Here is a 6853-nt window from a genome sequence, read left to right on the forward strand (position 1 = left end):
ACTCCAACCTCAACCTCCTACGTTGTCCCAATGATGCTCTAAAGAAGCTTGAGGAGCAGCAGCTCATCTTTTGATTAGTCACTTTACAGCATTCCAAATTCAACACTGAGGTCAATAATTTCAGATCATAACCATTGTTTCTGCTGGTACCATTTACAGCTTCTTTAGCTCCATCTTTTGTCACATTACCACACTCCCTTTTGTCATTTTTTTCTCTCCTGTCTTCTACCCTATCACACTTTTCCTTTTGCTCTTTCTTCCCTTCCCCCCGTCTGTTACTCAGTACTTATTTAAAACCTGTTACATCACTAACATTTTCCAATTCCGACTAAAGGTCACAGAGATTACACGTTAACTCTGTTTCTCTCTCCACAGATGCTGTTTGACGTGCTGAGTATTTCTAGAATCACTATTTAAAATTATTTAAATTGCGTTATAAATTCACATACAATCATAGTTATTTGAAAGGTTAAAAATACATGAGCTTGTGACAAGTCAGACAGTTCAAATTGCATGGTAAGTGACGAATAGATAACAAGACTGAAATTTCCATTCAACCCCAGCAAATCTTCAAACTATTGGTGGGTGATCGGTGATCTCAGAAGAAAATCAGCCCAATTACAATCTCCAGTAAGATCCTCTAAAACCTCTACCACACGTAAACACGCCATCTCATCGTATATGTCATGAAGATAGCGCACTGCACGTAAATCAGATTCTGAATATTGTTGATGTTTGAAGTGTTTATGTAGCTTTTGCAAAAATCGGCAGTTCCTGGTCAATTACTTCGTATGGGAGTTTACTATTTCGGAAACACAAATGGGTTATGCTTGGCCAAGAAAAACAAATGTTTTGTCCACATGTTCCGGATGGATTACATTATTAGGAAGCATATCCCTGTCCCCAACAGTTTCGCAAGCAGTCCCTTCCCAAATGTACACACCCATTAGTCCTGAGCACTAAAAATATTCTTAATTATAGCATATATTTTCAGCACAATCTCGAAATGTAGCTTCTAGTATTTTATATGAATAACTTCAAGAATTTAATTTCCCCTTTGTTGTATGATTGTTGCAATTTTAAAATAACTTTGAAGCTTTATTCTACTGAGTACTTTATTTGTTCGCAAAAATATAGAGATGTGAATATCGTCAGGCAACCACCTCTAAAATGGGGTAAAATAACCGCCAGAAGGATTACTGGCGGCAGTTATGGTAAATCTCATCAAAGGAGATTGAAGTGTCTGACACTTTGTAGGCTTTTAATATATTCTCTCGAAAGCTCGGGTCAATGAATAAAAAGCTCAGCTGATTCACATGTAAATTGAGGCTGAACTTCATCCCACACCAGAGCGCTCAATAACACAGCCAGGCTCCCCACAGCTGCCAAATGCTGCCCTGCATCAACCCTCCGCATTTGCAGCCGCTTACAATGCCGTGCAAGTTAAGACTTCTCCATTTTTCAAACAGAGCGCGACCAAAGCAGAGGGGAAAATCGGAATTGCCTTAAAGCTTTGCATATCTGAAATGTTTCAATAACAGTTGTTGTTGACTCTGGGGCGCAAGGTGAAAGGCGAAAGCGCCCATTAAAAGCCTCAAACTATCCTCCAAAAACCAGAATGTACATCCCGTCCTTCACCGACAGCAATTTACACGTGATCTGAAATGGGTGGTGTTAGTGTGGATAAGAGGAAGCCTCGGGCAAACTCCGCGCACCTGCAGAATGTATTCGTTCCAAATCTAATGTTGCGCCAATTGTCTAGATTTATCACTTTTAAGTTAGTCTATGAGCCTTACAGTACGTGACAGATTTCCAATTGCATCAGCGGCATTACTGCACAAAATGTTGAACATCGTCTGCTGTTACTTTCCATAATAGTTGCAAGCTATTTTTTTCTGTAGTTACAACACTGCATTTATTCAATTTATTTATCGCCTAGTCTGAGTGTTTTTACCCTTTACAGATGCTTGTTGATCAGCATTGGCGCCTTGTATTGTTCGTAAAATTTTTAGAACTGGGTACTGAAAAATACTGCCATCATGTAACGGTTCACGAACAAATACAACCCACTTTCAATAGTTAGTACTCCATCTGTCCCCCAATAGATTTATATATACATAATCTTCTTACCTGTTTGACACACTTCGCGGTGTTGAGAAGAAATGCAATTTCTGTTTACAGCTCAAGCACCTCAGTATAAACGGGAAAAAAGACACGCGAATTGAATTTGTCCGTCAAGCCAAAACAAAAAACAGCTAACAGAGCGGAGGGAAATCAGCTCAGCGTGCAAGTGAAAGAAGCAGAATGGAGATAAAGGCAGCAATAATCCTCTATCGGAAATGTGGGTCTGAGAAGAGCTGGCTGCTGCCCGCTATCCGGTGCACACTGGCTGAGCACAGAGCTCCAGCAGACGGAGGCGCTGCGCTCCCTATCTCTCCGCACAGCTACTGTACAACCAGCACTGAGTGAATGAACAGCTCCCAGCGAAGCTACCTCGCCCCACCCCGCCAACTACATTTACATATAGGGAGCAGCCCAGCCAATGGCGCCCCAGAGCTCACTTCCACCTGCTGAGGGGCGGGAGTCAGGCAGCCGAACTCTCCCACCGAACTCTTCCACCTAAATCCTGCAGCCTGTCAACTGAGCTAGAAGGTATTCCCATTTCTAAATGTGACATACGCTCATAAAGTATACCCATTTTTACCGTAAAACATTTGTCCATTAAAGATACCTACGATTTCATTCCAGCTGACTGAGTAACTACGATAAAGGGCACTGGCTGCAAAATTCCACTCGGTGGCACGCTGGTACTGGTACTATGGAAGCCCCAGATTCCAAAAATGATTGCCAGGACACTTCCAGCCACTTCAGATGCAGCACCGTATGTGTGGCATGCCCTGGCTAAGAGGTGGCTAGCACTAGCATGCTGTGCCCATGCCAGATCACAGAATCTTTACAGTGCAGGAGGCCATTTGGCCGATCGAGTCTGCACTGGCTCGCTGAAAGAGCATTCTATCTAATCCCACTCCCCTACCTTATCCCCATAACCGTGCACATTTTTTTTTTCAGATAGCAATCCAATTCCCTTTTGAATACCTCACTCAAACCTGTTTCCACCACCCTTTCAGGAAGTTCGAACCAGACTCCAACCACCCTTTGGGTGAAAATTTTTTTCCTCACATCATACTTACTCCTTTTGTCCATTATTTTGAATCTGTGCCCTCTAGTTCTTGATGTTTTGAGTGGTAACAGTTTCTCACTATTTACCCTGTCCATACTCCTCAGGATCTTGAATACCTCTAGCAAGTCTCCTCTCTGCCGACTTTCCTCCAAGGAAAACAGTCCCAATCTCTCCAATATATCCTCATAGCTACAGCTCCTTATCCTTGGAATCATTCTTGAGAATCTCCTCTATACTCTCTCCAATGCCTTCACATCCTTCCTCAAGTATGGTGCCCAGAACTGGACGCAGTACTCCAGGTGAGGCCTAACTAGTGTCTTATACAAGTTTAACGTGATCTCCTTATTCTTGAACTCAATGCCCCTATTAATAAAACCAAGAATACCATACGCTTTATTAAATGCTCGCTCAACATGCCCTGCCATTTTCAATGACCTGTGTTAATATACACCAAGGTCCCTTTGTTCCTGTTTTAGAGTTTCTTCCTTTATTTTATACCATCTCACCAGATTCTTCCTGCCAAAATGAATCACCTCACAATTCTCTGCATTGAACTTCATCTGCCATTTGTCTGCCCAATCCATCAACATGTGTAGGTCCTTTTAAAGTTCAAGACTACACTCATCACAGTTGACAATGTTTCCTATCTTCATATTTTGCAGTTTGAAGGGAGTGGTCCTGGATCTTGATAAGAAGGTCTCAACTGGAGTATTCTGTCCAAGACTGGGCACCACACTTTTGGATGCATGCAAAGGCATTTGAGAGGATTCATTAAAAAATTATGAAAATGGTTCCAAGGATGAGGAACTTTGTTTATGTGGATAGATTGGAGAAGTTGGGACTGTTCTCTTTGGAGGATAAGTTTGAGGTGAGGTTTGAGAGAGGTATTCAAAATCATGAAGGGTTTGGACAGAACAGAGAGGTAGAAACTGTTCCCATTGGTGGAAGGATCGAGAACTAGAGGACAACCATTTAAGGTGATTTCATGCAGCGAGTGGTTAGGATCTGGAGTGCACTGCCTGAGTGGGTCTAGGTGAGTTGATCTTGCAGAGAGCCAGCACAGATGGCTGAATGTCTTCCTTCTGTGTTGTAACCATTCCATGATTCAATGAGTTGTTTAGCCTGTCAAGAGAAAGACTACTTCAGCATGGAGGCTGTAGTTGCAGCCCTCCCTGGTACAGGCGCAGGCCCCCCTCCGTTGCTGCAGCAACTTGGTGTCACTGGCACAGGGTCTGAGGAGTTGCTGTCCACAACAGGAGTGTACAGAGAGGAGCCCCCAGATGCACAAAGCAGCCTCTCCTCATTCCTTATAAGACACAATTGCACCTCCCTGCTGACCTGAAAAAGATGAGGAGCTAGTGGGATCTCCAAGAACCTTAACATTCAACATAACATCCAGAACATTCTGCCACTGCTGCATACAGCTCATGGATAAAGGGATGACATGCATTCTGGGAGAAGTCAGCACAGATATTGCAACTCAGAAGGCGATCGAGGAGAAGGGTTTTTGCACTCAACAGGAGGAAGTGTACCCAACAGAGTGCGGTAGTGAGCAGTGAATGAAACATTCTGGGAGAAGTCAGCGCAGACACCGCGACTCAGAAGGCGATCGAAAAGGACTCTTGCACTCAACAGGAGGAAGAGCATCCAACAGAGGGCTGTAGTGAGAAGTGACTAAAGCATTCTGGGAGAAGTCAACACAGACACCGTGACTCAGAAGGGGATCGAGGAGAAGGACTCTTGCACTCAACAGGAAGAAGAGCATCCAACAGAGGGCGGTAGTGAGAAGTGACTGAAGCATTATGGGAGAAGTCAGCACAGACACTGTGACTCAGAAGGGGATCGAGGAGAAGGACTCTTGCACTCAACAGGAGGAAGTGTATCCAACAGAGTGCGGTAGTGAGAAGTGACTGAAACATCGCTTCTCGGCCTTTTGGCTAAGATCAAGTGTAGTGTTGCAGGGGCGACACCATGGTCCTGCCAAGGCAAGGTCGGGATGGAAGGGCGATAACCAATCGCAATCCGAATCCATACCGTGGGTTACCTATCACCGTCCGAGTCACGGTGAACCACAGCGACGAAGGAGGATCACCTATGGATCGGGGCTTCTTCACCAGGAGGATCCTGTTGAAGGCGTGCGGCTTCCAAGCTACGGAGATCTTCACCCTGCATGACTCCCGCAAAGGTGGTTATTTTGACGTCACGTTCAAGCGAGTGGCAGACTGCGTCCGGCTCCTGAGGGTGTTCGAGGAGAAGAGGGACCTGCCGGAGATGAAGATCCTGACGGCGGAGCCGCACTTCTCTCTGCCGTTGCAACGGGAACGTGAGGTGATGGTGCATGTGTACAACCCCTTCGTCCCTGTCGCCGACGTGGTCACCTTCCTCACCAGGTACTTCGATAAGGTGGGGAGCGGCACCGAGATTCGAGACGACTTGGGGATCTGGACAGGCAAACGCCTGTTTAAGGTCACGCTAAAGACCGATGGTAAGGGAGCCATTTTCCACCCTCCCTCCAGTTTCGCTATCGGGGGAAACCGTGGCTACCTGGTCTACGCTGGGCAACCCAAGCATTGTCGCTCATGCGGCAAGGCTGGTCATGTGGCGGCCAACTGCAGCGCCTCCCTCTGCAAGATCTGCAAACAGGAAGGGCACCAGACAAAAGACTGCAAACAGGCCAAGTGCTGCAACCTGTGTGGCGAGGCAAGTCACCTCTACAGGACCTGCCCCAAACGCTGCCGTACTTACGCACAGGCAGCCAAAGCCGACCAGGGGGAAGCAGAAGAAATGTTCCGTGTCACTCCAACCACCAAGGCCCCCAGGGAGCTCAACGGGACAAAGGAGGACACAGAGAGAGACAAGGTGGAGAAAGAGATGGAGGCAACAGAGAGCCAATCAACAGCACCACCCCCTAAACCTCCCAGTCCTCAGGACAGCGAATCAATGGAGGAGGAGGCAGCAGTGGAAAAGCAGCAGGGGGAGTGGCGGACGGTGAAGAAGAAGAAAAGTAAGAGGGAGCGAAGAAGAAGCAAAGGCGTTTCCCAGAGAAGAGGCAAGAGGCGTCTCCCATCCGACACGGATGACAAGGGCAGCAGCTCTTCGGATGATGAAGTGCCAGAGCGGCACCGACAGAAGAGGCGGCAAAGCTCCAGGGCGTTGGAGGACGAGACACCCGAGCTCCAGAAAATTGGAGACAACAAGGAGACCAGCGCACCCCAACTTTGCCTGCAACCTGAGGAGGCCAGTGCACCACAGCCCCTGGAATCTGGGAGCAGTGAGGCAATCATCGCACCCCAGCTCCAGGAAGCCGGGAACAGCAACACCCCAGAGGGGGTGAGTTTTGGAGAAGCTTCTCCAGCAAAGGTCATCTCAAAACCCGCTCTCTACGTGAACCTCCAGATGCCACTGGAGCAGAACACGGCCAAGGAGATCTACCTCAGCCCATCCAAAGTGAAGGAATTTGAGCTCACTACGGGTATGAAGGAGCAGACTAAAGGTCTGGGACTCTCAGAGACAGTGGGTTTGGTAGGAGAATAAATGCTTTAAAATGGGTTTAAAGATTGTATCCATAAATGTGCGTAGCATTAAATCTACTACGCGATGTGTTGCGACCTTGGACTACCTAGCCAAGGTCAAAGCTGACCTGTTGTTTCTGCAGGAGTGTGCGATACCGCA

General features: G+C 46.8%; 1 protein-coding gene across 2 annotated transcripts in view; it reads right to left on the reverse strand.

Annotated features, from left to right (window-relative positions):
- Nucleotides 1-2463, reverse strand: part of fstl5 (follistatin-like 5) — a 985045-nt gene extending 982582 nt beyond the window's left edge. The window contains exon 1 of one of the 2 annotated variants that reach the window (XM_078540706.1): nt 2131-2463. The gene's annotated coding sequence lies outside the window, so the exon portion shown is untranslated. The remainder of the gene's footprint in view (nt 1-2130) is intronic. The other variant, XM_078540715.1, reaches the window with a different exon arrangement.
- Nucleotides 2464-6853: the final 4390 nt, after the last annotated feature.

This window comes from Cetorhinus maximus, chromosome 1 (genome assembly GCF_964194155.1).
Source record: "Cetorhinus maximus chromosome 1, sCetMax3.hap1.1, whole genome shotgun sequence".
NCBI lineage: Eukaryota > Metazoa > Chordata > Chondrichthyes > Lamniformes > Cetorhinidae > Cetorhinus > Cetorhinus maximus.